This window comes from Hakea prostrata, unplaced genomic scaffold (assembly GCF_041222555.1).
Source record: "Hakea prostrata isolate BN-2017 unplaced genomic scaffold, UWA_Hpros_2 contig_63, whole genome shotgun sequence".
NCBI lineage: Eukaryota > Viridiplantae > Streptophyta > Magnoliopsida > Proteales > Proteaceae > Hakea > Hakea prostrata.
The window spans coordinates 81677-100868 of record NW_028291182.1 but is presented as its reverse complement, the minus strand read 5'-3'; positions in this window follow the sequence as shown (position 1 = coordinate 100868).

Below are 19192 nucleotides of genomic sequence, written 5' to 3'. Positions count from 1 at the left end.
GAAGCGCAGAGCTAAGGAACGAAGAACTGGGAAAGGTGATCTAGATAGCCGATCGCTGATAGTTTAGGTTTATCAGTATGTATCTGAACCTGAGTCTCAGATAGTATTCTTTTTGATCGATCTTCTCACCTTGTATGGTAGTGAGGTTTATATAGAGTGTACCTTCGAATCTCTTTCGTTGGATGCACTTGAGCCTTCTTCGGGTAGTCGTTGGATCTTATCAGTGAGATCCGTTGAGCAATAGACTTCTACTAGTTTGGACTAGTAGAGGACTCCTGAGATAACCTTTAGGTTATACGATGTTTATCCCTTCGATAATGATTATCCACAGCCGTCAATTCGAGTCTGTCATCATTAGGGTGATTACCCTAATCCATAAGTAGGATTAGGGCACACTTGCAGACGAATAGGCTTTCTTCTTTAGCAAGCCATCTTCTAAATCCGGTTTGCTCGGGAGCGAATCGGTTCTTTCCGTCTCAACCGGGGTCGAGGGTCGGACCAGGTATGAACCCGGTCTGATCATAATCCCTCCGTATCACGAGCCCCCTGCACTGCAGCGTTCGGTCGATCCCGAGGGCTTGGTTTTTAATCGGGTTCGTCGTCGATGATAATCTCTGCGTGCTTCATTAAATGTCATATCACATTTAATGCGGTGGTCACTTTTCCTCGAGCGTTGTGAGTGTAAGGCCACATATCTCCTTGCAGTTGATCTGTCGTGGCTCACGTCATCCAAGCGACGGTTTCCGAACGCCTATTTCGGATTCGTGAGTTCAAACTTTCAAAACGTCTTTCAATCTTGATCGCTGATTTTGAATCAATCTCGATCGTTCAGATTCCCGAACACTCGTGCGGGAGTTTTAAAAGCTGTTCGTTGTCTTTGTAGGTTTCATTCTTCCCGTCTGGAATTTGAACCTTTGTTGTCCGCTTTCACGCCTTCCTGCTCTCAAGCTTCCGTCTCACCGAATCGTAAGTTTACTGTTTTCTTTTTGTAGTTTACTGAAACAAGTAATGGCGGACGATAGGGCTTCTTTAGTACCCCTTGTTAGTAGTAGCAGTGATGCTTTTGCCTCTCCAGCTCCCGAACAGTCGGATAGTGATAACAAAACCCTAACTGTCCTCTGGCAAGAGTTCGCTGAAGTTTCTCAAAAAGGTTTTGGAAAGAAAAACCGAAACTTCTCCCCGTCCTTCTCGAGTCCGGGTCTTCCAAGATTGTCGAGTCTTCTAGGCAGCCTCAAACCTCCGGGTCCAATGGTGGACCTGGCTCTGTTCCCTCCATTTACAATGAGGAAACCCTTCTTTCAGCTGTCCAAGATTTTGATCTTCCTTCCTCATATCAGGTTGGGGCTCCCCACCCTAATGAGAGGGTTGATTCATCCCTTTAGGGTGAATTTTCTCTGTAAATAGATGCACTAGAAAGCGGGGTTCGCTTTCCCTTTTTTAATCCTTTGTTCTCCGCAGTTTTGAATCACTGGAACATTTGTCCCGGAATGCTCCTCCCCAATAGCTGGCGTCTCATCGTCGGCTTCTTAGGTTTGTGTTTTGAGCTTGGCATTACGCCATCTCTTTCTCTTTTTGTACATTTTCATGTTCTTTCTATCTCCCATCCTCCCGGATGGGTTTTTCTTTCCAAACGCAATAAGGCTGAACTTGATTGGAGGGGCAGCATCCTCGTCAAAGGAACTTGCCCTTCTAACCACAAAAGATGGCGCGAACGATACTTTTTCTGTCGAGCGCCTCCATCAGATCTTAACTTCCCAACCACCTGGAGGAGGTTTACTTCTTCGTCCGAGAGTAACCGGGGCCTTCCCTTATCCAGAGAAGACGAGGCGGCCATCAGGAAGATCAAATCCATTCTGTGGTATCAAGAGATACATGGATTTGAAGTGGAGTATAACTCCATCCTTTAGTACTGGGGCTTGGCTCATTGTGAGCTTCTAACCATCATCCTTTGATTTGATTGAAGTGATATGTTTTGAATTTTGACTCTTGTCCTTATTCTTTGCAGTGCCTCCCCGAATGAACCACAAAGCTGCGGGTGAAGGCCGCTAGGGCCGTTGTGATAGCCGAGCAACGATCGCCCGGGGTCTTGACCGTAGATCAAGAGGCTTCTCTTCCCTCTCCCGACCCTTCTTATAGGGGTACCAGGAATATCAGGCCTGTAGCTGATGCTTCGGGTAAAGGGAAGAAACCGATGGTGGAGAGGTCTAATGTCTCTTCCTCCGCCCGAACCAAGAGGAGGCATGACACAATTGATGCTCCCTCCAACAAGAAATCCAAAGCTTCGACGGATGGTGAGGAGGTCTTCACCCCCCAAAGGGACCCCGAAGATGACCGACAGGGTTACCGGGATCCCGAGAAAGCTGCGCAGAATGGAGCTCCCTCGCTCTTGCTCCTTCGATCGCCAGGAGTTTGAAGCCCCGGATGACACCTCCCTTGTTAGTCAATCTACAAGGTACCGGTCTTCTTGCTTAGTTATATTTTCATAATTTCTTATGACTTCTTCCGATATCTTCCGCCTTCCCGGGAATGTTGTGTTGAGCTTTTATCAACACATGGAAGCATTGAGCCGGGTTGGTCGCACCAGACTCCTTTGCCGCAAACTTGTGAAGAGAAATTGGCCAAGGCCAATTCTGAAATAGACCAGCTGACTGCAGCTACCGTGGAGCTGCAGAAAAAGCATGAGGAAGAAATGATCTCCCTCAAGGAAGCCCTCGAAGCGTCGAAGATTCGTGCCGCTGCTGCCGAGCGCGAGGCCGGAAGCAAAAGCGCAGCTGCCACGTTGTTTGGTGACAGCCTTGAAATCAAAAGTAGGGAGCTCGAAGAACATCCGAAGTTGGCGATCCCTAGCAAGCCCGAGCATATAAAGCCGAGCTTCGGAAGGAGTGCATTCGGAAATACCTGAACAGCGTACCTTTCTCCGAGCTGCTAGGTCTCTACAACATTCAAGCTTATCGCATGGGGCAGAACGATGTTTGGGAGCGAATCCTTGGATCGATCCGTGCCTTCGACACCACTCCCTTTCGTGAGGTATGCCACAAAGAGGTCTTCGGGAAAGTTGGTATGGATCTCCCGGACTGGGCTCAGGAAGAAGATGATCCTTTTCCAGCTGACCCTCAATATGAGGCATACCTGAATGACGAGCCGGCACTTCCAGAGGAAAAATCACAAGCCGAGTCTCAAGTTGTTGCTGTAGAGGACTCAGCCGATGCTGCTCTTGAGGAAGGCTCTTCTCATGATCCTGAGAAAAGTTCTCCCGACCAGGGTCCCTCGGGCAACAATGAAGAAAAGGCTTAGGGAGTTGTCTTTTTGTAAAGATTTACCCTCAATTTAATGAATAGACATTTCTTTTTTCATGTTGGCCTCTATATTTCCCCATCTCCTGCCGAAATCTTGCCTTGAATATCAAAGTATTAATGATAAAACTTATCACTTAACTTTTCATTCCTCGCCGAATAATAATCTTGTAGAAAAATCGTGAAGATGCGTTTCGGGAAGATGCATTAATCTTCCCCAGTACTTCATTTATTGCAAAGTCCGCACGTTTCCCTTCTACGAAATTCAAACGTTTTCCTACCTTTGTATACCATTCACTGTTTCCAATGAATCGGAAATACATCCGTTATTTTAATGGCGGTGCGACGATTGGAGGTATCTCTGCATCAGGTGCTCGCTTCCACATGTTTCCATGTGGCATCCCTCCGACCATTGATCTTGCTTTCTGCGGATTTCGAAGCGTCATTTCAATTTAGGTCGTCGGTTGTCCTTAGCCTTCAACCGTCATCTTAATACCTGAGGCTATTTAAAGCCTTCGTGGGTACTCTCCATCTATCCTGACTTCTGCAAGTTAGATTTGCTAAAGTGCCAAAGCGACCTTTCGTCCTTCGGCCTGCTTCCGTATTCCTCGTACTCCAACAACAGCTCTATCAACTTCTGAACAAGTGAGTTTTTTGATTACTCATCTCTTTCCCCACTTCCCCCCCGAGTAAACCGCTGCACGTAGTTATACTTGGGGTTTAGTTTGTTGTTTTGTCGGAAGTTATAGAAAACTAGGGTTTCCCCCGTTGTTGTCGTTTATTTCGTACCGATACGGCTGGTAATTTTTTTTTTTTTTTGTTTGCATAGTGGCTCCCAAGATCAACCCGAACTTTATCGAGCAAAATCTTGCAAGAAAATCGTTCCATCGGTGGTGGTTGGGGCCAGGTGCGGTGGTTTCAGCTAGTGAATCCTCCAAGCGTAAGGCGATCGCTGCCGGTGAATCTTCAAGTCGATTCCCGCAGTTTCGTTGATGCCGTCCCTGCGCCTCCTTTGCCCGAAGTGATCGCTCGTCTTTCCCAGGAAGATCTTGATCACTCCGTTGCCGATGGTGCTGCCGGCGCTCCCCGCTGGTGAGCTCGTTGGTGCACCCCCGAAGGAGACTCTTCGGGCATCCGAGGCAACTATGTTGGCGTCGATGAAGGTGTGGTCCCAGCAGGTGCTGCTCCTATTTCTAATTCTAGTGCTTGTTTGGCATCCTCCTCCTCTCCTTCCAAGTTGGAGGATTTTGCCACTAGGAAGCGCCGTCGGGTGACAAGTGATGAAGCTCATCCTTCTCTTGGTGTAGCTCATCCTTCTCATCCTTCGCCTGAATTAGTGTCAAACGAGTTTGACAGAGCGTTGGAATGGTGTACTTGCTGATCGAATGACTTCGAGAGCGCAGTTCTTTCCAAACTTCCGGATGAAGTCTTTACGAAGTCACTTGGTGATGTAAGTCTTCTATATTATCCTCTGATTCTGAAAAATTACTTTTCTCGCTCCTTGCTAACTCGGAAGTTGTTTGCAGGGAGTCTTGTTTAGTAACTTCCACAACCAAGTGGAAGCAGTTTCTAGGCTCGAGAGATTGAGCAATGAAGTTTCTAGGCTTCGGGAAATCTCTGAAGCTAAAGATGTTGAGATTGCTCGCCTTCGGAATCTAGCTTGGGAGGTGGCAGGAGAAAAAAATCCAATGATTGGTCGTCTTCGGTCGGACTTGGATGATGCCAGGGAGAAGATCCGGCGACTGGAACGAACAGTTGGAAAGTCAGGAGCCAAAGGTTCTGAAACGTTACCGAAAGGCAAGCTGTCGTTCCTTTGCCCGAATCCCTTCCAACTGATGTTCGCAGAGCCTGCGTCTTCAAGTATTTACACAGTAAGCCTTTTGTTGATATGCTGAATGCTTATAACTTGCAGGCGTATCGGGATGGTGAGAACGAAGTATGGGAATCAATATTAAGGAAGGATCCTCATTTTGATACGACTCCCTACAGTGCTATTTGCCATCCTGAAGTATTTACCGACCTGGGTATTCCTCCTCCCGACTGGACCAAGGATAAGATTGATCCTCCACCTTCCGATCCAGATATTATGCAATATCTGGAAAATTCTCCTGTTTATTCTCCGCTGGAAGAAGTCAATTATGACGAGCTTGTACTGAATGCGAGTTTGGTCGAGGACCATTCTTCTCTTGGACAAGCTGGACAAAGAGTATGAAATTGCGGAGGATTTTATGCATACCAAAATATTTTTGTAATCCTCATTTCTTCTCTTCTTTTCCTTGAATCCCCACCAATGATTGACTCATATGTTTGTTCTAGCAAAGTCGCGTCGATCTTGTATAACTTCTTAACAGTCACCTATGATGACTTTCTTCTTTGATCGAAGATTGTATCCAGCTCTTGTAATTGTTTTGATACTGGCCTCTTTGGATCTTTTGAAGAAATAAGAAATTACTTTATCTTTGAACTTTGCTAGCCACTTGAATCGCCGTTGCATTAGGTCTTAGTTGTTTGAAACAATGCCTTTACTTAAGGATTTCCGGAGAAATACAATAAGTCTGAGAAGGAACTCACTTGGGTTTTAAACCGATGCCTTTACTTAAGGATTTCCGAAGAAATACAATAAGTCTGAGAAGGAACTCACTCGGGTTTTAAACCGATGCCTTTACTTAAGGATAATTCAAAAATTCAATAAGTCTCGAAGGAACTCACTCGGGTTTCAAACCGACGCCTTGCAAAAGGAACTCACTCGGATTTTCATCCGATGCCTCGACTTAACAAAGTTCGAAAAATTTCCATAAGTGTTGAAGGACCCATACGAATTTTCATCCGATGCCTTATAGTTGGATCTTGTTCTTGAATGTGGTGTATGATGCCCCCCAATCAAAAGATAGTTTGTTGAAAGCCAAAAATTGCATTGATTGAGTTGAAAATGATTACATCACGAACAAAATTGAAATCATCCTCAAGGATAAAACTTTTTGAGATGCCTAGCATTCCACGAACGATCCAACTCTTTCTGGGTATTGACGTTCTTCAGCTGTAAGCTCCTCGAACCGACCGGTTTCACAACCATATAAGGTCCTTCCCGGAAGGGTCCAATTTTCTTTGGTGACGCGGGTCGGAAGCTAGGGTGTTTCTCAACACCAAATCTCCGGCTAAGTACCGACGATTCTTCACTCGAGTATTATAATGAGACACTATCCTTCTTTGATAATGTTGAGTTCGTGCTATTGCCTTTGCCCGAACTTCGTCCAACAAATCAAGACTATCAAGCAGTCCTTGTTCATTTGCTTTTTCCTCGAACTCACGATCCAGTAACGTCCCTGCCATTATCTCCACTGGTGCCAATGCTTCGGATCCATATGACAACCTGAATGGAGTTTCTCCTGTGGGTGTTCGAACCGTAGTTCTATAAGCCCACAAGACATTATGAAGTTCTTCGACCCAAGAAGCTTTGTCGCCTTCGAGTCTTCTCTTTATTCCTTCCAAAGTAGCGTTCGGTTAGTAACCTCTACCTGTCCATTGCTTTGGGGTATGCCACTGAGGACATACGATGCTCGATCATATATGTTCCACAGAATTGCTCAAATTGTGGACAGTCGAACTGAGTACCATGGTCAATGACAATAATCTTTGGAATCCCAAAGCGATATATGATTGATTCAAGCACAAATTTCTCCACTTTTTCTCGAGTAATTGCCGCCGGTGCAATCGTTCTACCCATTTTGTGAAGTAATCAATTGCTACTATCGGATATTCCCGTCCGCTCGATGCCTTGGTGAATTTGCCCATGATATCAATTCCCCACATTGCAAAGGGAATGGGATTTAGAATTGAAGTCATACTTTCCGCGGGGCGCTTCGAAATCTTGTAGCATGAATTTGACAGTTACCACATCGACGAACGTAGTCCATAGCAGCCTCTTGGATCTTAGGCCAATATAACCCAAGTCTTAGAATTTTGTGGGCCAGGGCTCGGCCACCCATGTGAGCTCCACAAATTCCTTCATGAACCTCAGCCAAAGCTGATTTTGCTCCTTCGGGGCCTATACATCTCATAAGGGGTCCAGCATAAGATCTTTTGTATAGTCTCCCATTCTGAATGACAAATCTAGCTGATCAAATCTTGATCAACCTTGCCTCTCTTTGGATCCTCGGGTAATTTGTCATCCCTTAGATACTCGATTATTGGATCCATCCAAAGAACGTTCGCTTCAATATAAGAAATTTCTTTCTCATGATAACTTGGAAAAGTTATCTCTTCAATGTAGACCGAAGGGTCTAGATTCTTTTCCTTGGCATTGGCTAGTCGAGATAGCTCATCTGCCACTGAATTTTCATTCCTCGAAATCTGAGATATCTTCAAATTCCGAAATTGGTTTTGAAATGCCTGCACTATCTCCCGATATTTTTGCAAGCGTGGTTCTTTAATGCCATACTCCCCCTGGACTTGGTTGACTATAAGCCGAGAGTCACTATAAATAGTAACATCTGCAATAGCTAATGCTTTTGACAACCGAAGTCCCGCTATCGAGCCTCATATTCTCGCTTCGTTATTACTTGCATCAAATGCAAATCTCAAAGCATATCGAATAATAAATCCTGCTGGACTTTTTAATAGAATTCCAGCTCCTGTTCCATCTTTATTACTCGAACCGTCCACATATACCTCCCAAGTGGTTGGTATAATGGGATCCTCAATGGTGGGCTCCATTGGTGCAGTAGTTTCTACTACAAACTCGGCTAATGCCTGAGCTTTGATTGCAGTTCTGGGCTTAAAGCTCACTTGGAACTCACTGAGCTCAACCGACCAGGACACCATCCTTCCAGACAAATCGGGTTTGTTAAGAACTTTACTAAGAGGAAAAGTTGTAAATACCTCAATTGGATGAGCCTGAAAATATGGCCTTAGCTTCCTGGCGGCCATCATGAGAGCCAAAGCCTACTTCTCAATCTGCGAATATCTTGTCTCCGCATCTAGCAACACGTGGCTTACATAGTAAATCGGCCACTGTTTTTTATCTTTCTCCCGAACAAGTACTGCACTGACCGCCGAAAGGGACGTCGCTAGATATAGCTGTAATATTTCCCCCTTCTCCGGCTCACGGACAGGGATCGGTGGTTGTCCAAGTGCTTCTTTTAATTCCTCGAAAGCTTTCCGGCACTCTTCAGTCCACTTTGCTTCCTTACCGCCCTTCGGTCTTTAAGTGCCTTGAAGAAAGGCAAACATTTTTCTCCGGACTTGGAGATAAATCGATTTAAAGCAACAACTCTCCCCTGTCAAACATTGTACATCCCGAACGGTTTTGGGAGCCTCCATATCAATCGAGCTTGTATTTTGGCGGGATTAGCCTCAATTCCCCTCTGTGATACCATGAAGCCCAAAAATTTGCCCGAGGAGACTCCAAAGGCACATTTTTCCGGGTTTAGCTTCATTTGATGTTTCCTTAGTCTTGAGAAAACCTCGAGTCAAATCTGTAATATGATTTGCTTTTGTAAAGCTTTTCACTAGCATGTCGTCAACATAAGCTTCAACATTCTTTCCTATCAGCTCTTTGAAAATCTTGTTGACGGCCCTCCGATATGTTGCTCCTGCATTCTTCGGGCCAAAAGGCATGACCTTGTAATAATAGCTCTCACGATCAATCATGAAAGCCGTATACTTCTCATCCTCCTTATTCATAAGGATCCGATTATACCCTGAGTAGGCATCCATGAAACTTAAAGTTTCATATCCTGCATCGCATCTATCAAGAGGTCAATCCGAGGCAACGGGTAGCAATCTTTCGGGCAAGCTTTGTTTAGATCTGTGTAGTCTGTACACATCCTCCACTTCCCATTCGCCTTTTTCACCATCACCACGTTGGTCAACCAAGTTGGGCACTCAATTGGTTCTATGAAACCAGAATTCTTAAGTTTTTCAACTTCGCCCGAACGGCTTCATACTTTTCAATGGACAAATTTCTTCTTTTACGTATCACCTGGTTTCGCCTTAGGGTCTATCCGAGTTTGTGCTCTGCAATGGCCCGATCGATTCCGGGCATATCCTCGGTGAGACCATGCGAATACATCTTTATTCTGTTGAAGAAATAACTTCAACTCATCTTTAAACTCTTCCAGACTGTTCGGACCCGATATAAGTAATCTTTTTCTTATCCTCGGTACACGCTGAATTTGCTCCGACTTCTCCACTGGTTCGGGTCTTTGCATCTCTGTCTCTTCCCGATCATCTCGAACTTCTATGGGGAGGGCGATTACCTTCCTCGGGCCCTCCTTGTCTTTTAAATAGGCAACATAACACTGCCGAGAGATCTTCCGGTCGGAGGAGACTTGACCAATTCCCATATCGATCGGGAATTTTATCTTCGGGTGTTTTGTTGAAACAATAGCACCTGTCTTGGATAAAGATGGTCGCCCGAGAATCATATTATAGGCTGGTAGTTCTCGAACCACCAAAAAGTTGATTCGGACAGTTGTTTCCTTAGGAAAACTTCCAATGGATAAATCCAACTGGACCAATCCTTCCGCCACTCGTAGATGACCCCCGCAAAGCCATATAGATGTGTGGATGAAGGTTTCATCAAGTCCTGATCCACCTTCAATTTTTGATACACTTCGTAGGAAATTAGGTCAGTCTGCAGACCACTGTATCAATCAAAACTCTATGCACTTCCCGCCGTGCAATCTCTACCTTGATGACTATAGCATCATCATGAGGTAAACAAACGTCTCTTTCGTCTTCCTCGCTAAAGGTGATAGAATCTTCACCATTCAGCTTCTTCCGCTTCTGCGTCTCTCCGGTTCCAACAAATTTGGATTTTGTTTTCGGACTCCGGAGTGATTCGGGCTCTGGTCCTCCCGAAGATGGTAAGGATCGGTGACCTAGTAGCTTCAATCACCTCCTTGCCTTTCTTAGACTTCGGGGCCTCCCTTGATCGTTCCGAACTAACCGAACGATCCCTCTTTGGAGCAGCCGCACGTGGCTCACGTGGCTCCTCCCTTCTCCTGCTAACAAAACTGGACAGATGTCCCTGAGATATCAATCTCTCAATATCTGCCTTCAAATGACGACAGTCATTAGTATAATGACCATAGTCCTTGTGGAATCGGCAATACTTTTCTCGATCCTGCTGCTCTCCGGGTTTCAAAAGAATTTTAGGCGGCCACTTTAAAATATTTTTTCTTTTGAGGATATTCAAAATATCAGCCCGAGGAGCATTCAATGGAGTGTACTCACTTTTACCGGGGGACCTTTGGCGCCAAGGTTGGGATTTTCCAACCCGATCGCGAACATTTTTCTTTGGCTTCGGCTTCTCAGGAGCCTTTTGTTCCTTATTGGAGACTTTATTATCTCCTTGGCGCGCATCTAGAATCTCCATGACTTCAGCACTGCTTCGCGCATCTCTGTACCAACTCGGCATAAGTCGCAGGCATATCCTGTAGTAATAACTCCAGGAGTTTCCGATTAGTGAGTCCCGTGAATAGAGCGATTCCGGCTACTTGTTCATCCAAGTTTTCTATCTCCATCGTCACTTTGTTGAATCTTTTCGAAACTCTCTAATCGATTCGCTCTTTCCTTGTTTGACAAGAAACAAGGTTTCTTCCGTTTTCTTGACTCGTATCCCACTCTGGAATCGCCCTATGAATTGGCGCGCCAATTCGTCAAAGTTTACGATCCTTCCGGAGGGGAGGTTAGAAAACCACTTTTGTCTTTGCTCCGATTAGAGATGAACCAAAAACCCGCATAAAATTTCATCGAAATTACTCGAAACTGCCATGGTCCGTTGGTAATAGCCGATGTGAGCTGTTGGATCTCCAGAGCCATCGAATGTTGAGAAGGTAGGCAAACGGAAGTTATGGGGAAACCGATATCCCGCAATTGGCTCGGCAAAGGGAGTCTTCCGAATGACCGAGTAAATATCCTCGATTATTCTTCCCTTAGCCAACTGCCCTAATTTCTCATTGATGTTGGCCAATTCTTGACCAATCTGGGTCGGGTGATCTTCAGCAATATGATCACGACCTCGATTAACACGATCATCCCGTGCTACTCGATCATCACGAACAGCCCGTCCTTCCCGAGCATTCCTCTCGTCCACGAATCGCTCGATCATCACGAACGGTTCTTCCGACGATGGGTGAGTGAGTTCTTACCCCCGTATCCAACCTTTTGTTTGAATCGGTTGTACTCTCTTGCGGTCCGTCGAACCGATCGTCTCGCCTTGGTTGATCATCGATCCTCCGAAGTCCTTGGTCTCCTTCACGGAAATTCTGATCAATATTCCGGTCTTCACCGATCTCTGGTCACGTGGCAATGCACGTCTCCCTGAATCGCGGCGATCGGGCTCTTGTGGTAAAACCACTCGTCCGGTGAGCATGCGGAGTGCTTGGCTCACCTCCAAGAGTTGAATCTTTACCCGATCCAATTGATCTTGGATTGTATCGGGGAGGAGGATTACGTCCTCCCCGGCCACCATCCACCTCGATAGGATTTTGGCTTTCCTGGGGAATATCTGAATTATTCACTCCAGGTATCTGAACACCGGAATTGCGTTGTGCAGCGGCTGTTGCGGCTGCTGATCTAGTCACCATGGCTTTTCAAGTCGTTTCCCACAGACAGCGCCAATTGATGCGTCCAAAATCTGCTCAGCCCTTGGATCTCCACGTGATGTCTGCCAAAGCAAAAGCGTCGGATGTGGCCCGACCGCTGGGGTCGGAGAGTCCACCTCCGAAGGCTAAGTCGGTTGATGAACTTAATCACAAACGGCTCTGCTAGAAGCGCGAGCTAAGGAACGAAGAACGGGAAAGGTGATCTAGATAGCCGATCGGCGATAGTTTAGGTTTATCAGTATGTATCTGAACCTGAGTCTCAGATAGTATTCTTTTTGATCGATCTTCTCACCTTGTATGGTAGTGAGGTTTATATAGAGTGTACCTTCGAATCTCTTTCGTTGGATGCACTTGAGCCTTCTTCGGTTAGTCGTTGGATCTTATCAGTGAGATCCGTTGAGCAATAGACTTCTACTAGTTTGGACTAGTAGAGGACTCTGAGATAACCTTTAGGTTATACGATGTTTATCCCTTCGATAATGATTATCCGCAGCCGTCAATTCGAGTCTGCCATCATTAGGGTGATTACCCTAATCCATAAGTAGGATTAGGGCACGCTTGCAGACGAATAGGCTTTCTTCTTCAGCAAGCCATCTTCTGAATCCGGTTTGCTCGGGAGCGAATCGGTTCTTTCCGGGGGGGGCCCTTTTTTTTTTTTTTTTTTTTTTTTTTTCTTTCTTGTTTTTTGGTTTGGCGGGGGGGGGGGGGGGGGGGGGGTCCCCCCCCCTATCTTTATTTTTTTTTTTTTTTTTTTTTTTTTTTTTTTTTTTCCCTTTTTTCCTTTTTTTTTTTTTTTCTTTTTTTTTTATTTTTTTCCCCCCCCCCCCACATATATTTTTTTTTTTTTTTTTTGTGGCCCCCCCTTTCTTTTTTTTCTTTTTTTTTTTTTTTTTTTTTCTTTTTTTTTTTTTTTGTGTTTCCTTCTTTCCCCCCCCCCCCCCCCCCCCCCCTCCCCCCCCTTGGCTTTCTCTTTTTTGGGTTTGTTTACAAATTCTTCAAACATATAAAAGTGAAATTGCAATACAACTGAGAGATGAAGATCTTTAGCAAATTTGAAGAGCTTGAAGTAGCAACCGAACGAACCACTGATTGATGAGGTTGAGTCACACCTTGATGCTGTCTTTAAGGTAATTGATGCACCCTACTACCAAGGGTTCTTCGCACCACCACCTCCAAGATAAAGCAACCTCCAACTAGAAGATGAGGTAGTTCTTCTAGTCCCTTAAAGGAGCCAAAAGCTAGAGCACAACACTTAGACAACTCAAGAAAGAAATGAACTTTGTAAAACAAATAATGTGAGTGAGGAGAGTCACAATAGCACACAATATGCAAGGAAGAGTTGGGTTTATATAAGCCCAAACCACACCTCCCCACAAGGGGAGAATCAATTCTCCACTAATGGAGAATCAATGGTTTGTCCCTCCTCCACTAATGTGAATAAACCCCCTTGACCTAACCTCCCCACTACTTAGGTAAGTAACTCTCATATTCACTTCTTTGGAATGAATAGGCTTTAACCCATTCAAAGACCTTAACCCCCACTCATGGTAATGACCATGAATGGTCATGAAGTTGAAATGAGAAATAAAGGTCAAGAGTTAGAATTTGAATAATTCCACCATTCAAGTTAGCCCACCTCATCACAATGATCAAGACCTTTAAGACCCATGACCAATGTCATGAAGAGCCTCATAACCAAGGTCATGAAGTACCTTCTTTACTCATGGTGCCTCATTACCACCCTTACATCAAGGGTCCCACACACAAACAAAACAATTAAATAAAAGAAATGCAAAAACTAATTTTGAAACTTAATATATAGATAATATAGATTTTAATAAAAAACCTAACAATCCCCCACAAGTTTCAAAATTGCAAAAAAAGGACTCGTGTTGTGACTTTATTAGACACTAAAGGACACATTGTTGTAGGTGTCTTTCGGATTTGAACCTACACTAGGTCTAATGAGTCGCGCTACAAAGTACGGGTAGAGTCAGACTCCTTGAACCTTTCCTCATTAGTGTAGCTGACCGCCCCATCATCCATGTCCTAAAGGTCGACTTTTGGAGCTACCTTTTACACTACACGTTGGACTTTTGAACCGGCCATGTCCCTTATCTTGGATTCATGAATGTTTAGAGCACTCGCCTATAAGTTCTCATTAGTGGCGGCCAAACCACCTACATCCACTTAGGTTAGTCTCTGATGTGCACCACAACTAACACACCCCCACATTCCTTGGGATTAGACTAATTAAGAGCTTCGCTCAACCTTACCCTTGTGGTAGTACTATTACCTTCATCTACACCCTAGAATGGAATAATTATAAATGGTAGTACTGAACCGGTCTTCCCATGACTTCGTTTGTACCCCTTGAACCTAATTCAGGTATTTAGCCTCTTCACATAGGTAGGGTATCCATCATGTGACCCGAGGATAAGGCATTAACCCCATTCCTGTAGATGCAATACACAAGTTTTTGACAGACATAGCCTTTGTGAACATGTCAGCTTGATTCCTTTCTGACTTCACATAATCGATAGCTATCATTCCTTCATCTATGTACTTGTCGCACAAGATTGTGTCTAAGGTGTATATGCCTCCTTTTACCATTGTACACCTTATTCTTGGCTAAGTGAATAGCCGCTTGGTTATCACAATGTAGTGATACCGATGGCGTCGGTTTTTCCCACAATGGTATATCCTCCATTAAACTTCTAAGCCATTCGGCTTCGTTCTCGCCTTCTCTAAAGCTATGAACTCAGCTTCCATGGTAGAACCTGTTCCACATGATTGCTTTGTGGACTTCCAAGAGATTGCACCACCTGCTAGTGTAAACACATACCCACTAGTGGCTAAGGATTCGTTTGTATCCGAAATCCAATTAGCATCGCAATACCCTTCTAAAACTGTTGGCTTACCACTATAGTGTAAACTATAGTCTATAGTACCTTTTAGGTACCTTAGTAATCTATCAATTGCACTCCAATGCTCTTTACTTGGATTTTGAGTATGTTGATTCAACTTTCCTACCGCAAGAGCAATATCTGAACGTGTACAATTCATGAGATATGAAACTGAACCAATGATTTGTGCATACCTTTTCTGGTTCACTGGTTCACCCAAGTTCCTTTTCAAATGACATCCCACCTCAAAAGGTGTTTTGACTGCTGAAAGTTCATGGTAGCCATACTTTGTAAGTATGTTTTCCACATAACGAGCTTGAGATAGTGAAATACAATTCCCTTGCTTGATGATCTTGATCCCAAGAATCATATCAGCTTCCCCTAAGTCTTTTGTGTCAAAATTAGACATCAAAATACGCTTAGTTTGATTCACTATTGCCAAGCTCGTCCCCATTATCAACATATCATCTACGTATAATAGAATAAATACGCCTTTACCACCGTGAAACTTGCTATATAAGCACCTTTCGGCATTGTTGATGATAAAGCCATTTGAAATTAGAGCCTTGTCTAATTTTTCATGCCATTTCTTAGGCTCTTGCTTCAATCCATATAAGGATTTTCTAAGCTTGCAAACTTTTTGCTCTTGTCCTTTTACAATACAACCTTCTGGTTGTTTTATGTAAATTTCCTCTTCTAAATCACCATTTAGAAAAGCAGTTTTTACATCCATTTGATGGATGACCAAGTTATGTATTGACGCAATTGCCAACATAACTCTTATTGAGGCAATTCTTGACACAAGGGCAAATGTGTCAAAATAATCGACGTTTGGTTTTTGCCTAAATCCCTTGACAACAAGTCTAGCCTTGAAACGATCAAGGGACCCATCACTTTTTAACTTCTTTCGAAATATCCACTTGGTCTCCAAAGTTTTAGAGCCAATTGGTAAATCTACCAATTCCCAAGTATTATTCGCCAAGATTGAATCAAGTTCACTCTTGATTGCCTCCTTCCAAAAGATGGCATCTAGTGATATGATAGCCTCTTTATAATTAAGAGGATCCTTATCTACCAAGTAAACAAGCCACTCATCATCCTTATATTTGGGTCTTTTGAGTCGTTTGCTTGTTCTTGATTGATTTCCATCACTAATACCCAATTGATTGATATTCTCTTCAATTGGATCCAACTCCCCATTGATCAATTGGCTCTCCTTACTTATAGGTAAGGCGGAGTTAAAGGGGAAAATTATTTCAAAGAACTCAACGTCCCTTGATTCTATGATGCTATTTGGTTCAATAACATCATCCATGGATTTAATTACCATGAATTGGTATGCCGTGCTATTTATCGCATACCCCAAGAACACACAATCACATGTTTTGGGACCTAGTTTCCTTTTCTTGGAATCCGGTAATAACACCTTGGCCAAACAGCCCCAAACACGTAAATGTTTTATACTTGGTTTTCTACCAAACCATTTTTCAAATGGAACCATACCGGTCTTGTTATGTGGGATTCTATTTAATAGATAACATGAAGTCAACATGGCTTCCCCCCACATATCAAGTGGTACATTAGAACTCAACAACATGGAGTTCATCATCTCTTTAAGAGATCTATTTTTCCTTTCCGCTACCCCATTTGATTCCGGTTGGTAAGGAGCGGTCGTTTCATGGATAATTCCATTTTCCTCACAAAACTTATCAAGATTAAAATACTCAGTCCCTCTATCGGTTCTAAGTCTTTTAATCTTCTTGCCAAGTTGATTTTCAACTTCCGTTTTGTAAGATATAAATGCCTTTCCGGCCTCATCCTTTGATTTGAGCAAATAAATCATGGTATATCTAGAATAATCATCTATGAAGGTGATAACATAATTGTTTCCTCCCCTTGACTCATATGACTTATAGTCACTTAAGTCACTATGGATCAATTCCAAGAGATCACTCTTTCTATCCATAGTCTTGTGAGGCATTTTGGTTAACTTAGCCTCCACACAAGTTTTACACTTGTCCTTGGGAGATTCCACCTTTTCGGTGATCATCCCTAACTTGCATAGTTTGATGATATATTTTACACTACTATGACCTAACCTACCATGCCACAAATCAAAAGAATTAGACGAAACAACAAAGTAAGCGTGAAGAGGTACTAGCCTTTTCAATTACAACATTGGAAATACTAAGTACAAACAATCCCTCACTAAGATATCCCTTTCCCACAAATACATTGTTTTTAGTGATAATTGCCTTATCACTTTCAAAAGCCAACTTCATTCCTACTTTATTAAGCAAAGGAATTGAAATTAAATTTCGCCTAATATCCGGCACATGGAGAACATTGGTGAGAACAATAGTTTTTCCCGAAGTAAGTTTCAAAGTCACCTTACCTTTTCCCATAACAGGGGCACTTTGGGAGTTTCCCATAAATACCTTTTCATCATTTGAGCCCATGGAATAGGAGGAAAATATCTTGAGATCACCACAGATATGTCTTGTAGCACCGCTATCCAACACCCAATCCTTTGGTTTTTCAACCAAATTGGCTTCTGTGATCATAGCTACAAACACATCATCTTCAACTAGGTTCACCTTTTCAACTTTTTTCTTCTTGAACCTACAATCTTTCTTAAAATGGCCAACCTTTCCACAAACAAAACAAGTTAGTTTCTTCTTCTTAGAAGACTCATCATATTCTTGATGACTTTTCCTCTTCTTGTTTTGCTTGTTGGTTTCCACCAAGTTCGCTTTTAGGCGACTTTCTCCAAGGTCTTTTTCACCTTTGTCTTTGAACCGGTTCCTTTCTTCAATCTTGATCCTTACAACCAACTGGTCTAAGGTCAATCCTGTCTTCTTATGTTTCATAGACATCTTGAAAGCATTCCATGAAGGTGGAAGTTTCTCAATCAAGGCACCGGTTACAAATTCTTCAGGTAAGACCATTTTCTCTTTTGCTAACTTTCCAACCACAATTTGAAATAAATCAATTTGGGTTGATATTGTGTCACTATCTTTCATAGTAAAATTTAGAAAGCTAGCCACCAAGTATTTCTTTGAACCAGCATCTTCAAGAGAATACTTTTTAACCAAAGCATCCCAAATCGAATAGGCATATTCTAATGAACTATACACATGGTATAAGTCATTAGATAATGCATTCAAAATTCGATTCTTGCATTGGTAGTCCGCTTGAATCCAAGCCACCCTCTTGCCCTCCTTAATAGGATCATTACTTTTTTCTGGCATGGGTTCAGTCAAGGCAAATGCCACCCCAATTTGAGCTAAGGCAAATAGCAACATTTGCCTCCACCTTTTGAAGTTTTGACCTCCAAACTGTTCGATTTTGTCGAACTCAGTGACAATCCTCATCTTACCCAAATCCGGGACAAGATCTGTCACTGTTGGAATTACATTAGTGGGGATTGAATCATGAGTAGCAAGGAATGGATATTTCATACCATCTATAGCAACGAATGTGTTGTCACCTTGTTTGTTGACATTCCCTTCAACGATATTGTTTGAAGGATCTCCTCCGGTGTGAATTCCATCAACAACCTCAATGTTGTTGTCTCCGTCTTTGTTGAAGTCGCCATCTCCAAGACTTGCCATTGGATATTCCAGATCAATTACCTTAAACTTGTTGGAGTAATTGTATTACAAATTCTTCAAATATATAAAAGTGAAATTGCAATACAACTGAGAGATGAAGATCTTTATCAAATTTGAAGAACTTGAAATAGCAACCGAACGAACCACTGATTGATGAGGTTGAGTCACACCTTGATGCTGTCTTTAAGGTAATTGATGCACCCTACTACCAAGGGTTCTTCGCACCACCACCTCCAAGATAAAGCAACCTCCAACTAGAAGATGAGGTAGTTCTTCTAGTCCCTTAAAGGAGCCAAAAGCTAGAGCACAACACTTAGACAACTCAAGAAAGAAATGAACTTTGTAAAACAAATAATGTGAGTGAGGAGAGTCATAATAGCACACAATATGCAAGGAAGAGTTGGGTTTATATAAGCCCAAACCACACCTCCCCACAAGGGGAGAATCAATTCTCCACTAATGGAGAATCAATGGTTTGTCCCTCCTCCACTAATGTGAATAAACCCCCTTGACCTAACCTCCCCACTACTTGGGGAAGTAACTCTCATATTCACTTCTTTGGAATGAATAGGCTTTAACCCATTCAAAGACCTTAACCCCCACTCATGGTAATGGCCATGAATGGTCATGAAGTTGAAATGAGAAATAAAGGTCAAGAGTTAGAATTTGAATAATTCTACCATTCAAGTTAGCCCACCTCATCACAATGATCAAGACCTTTAAGACCCATGACCAATGTCATGAAGAGCCTCATAACCAAGGTCATGAAG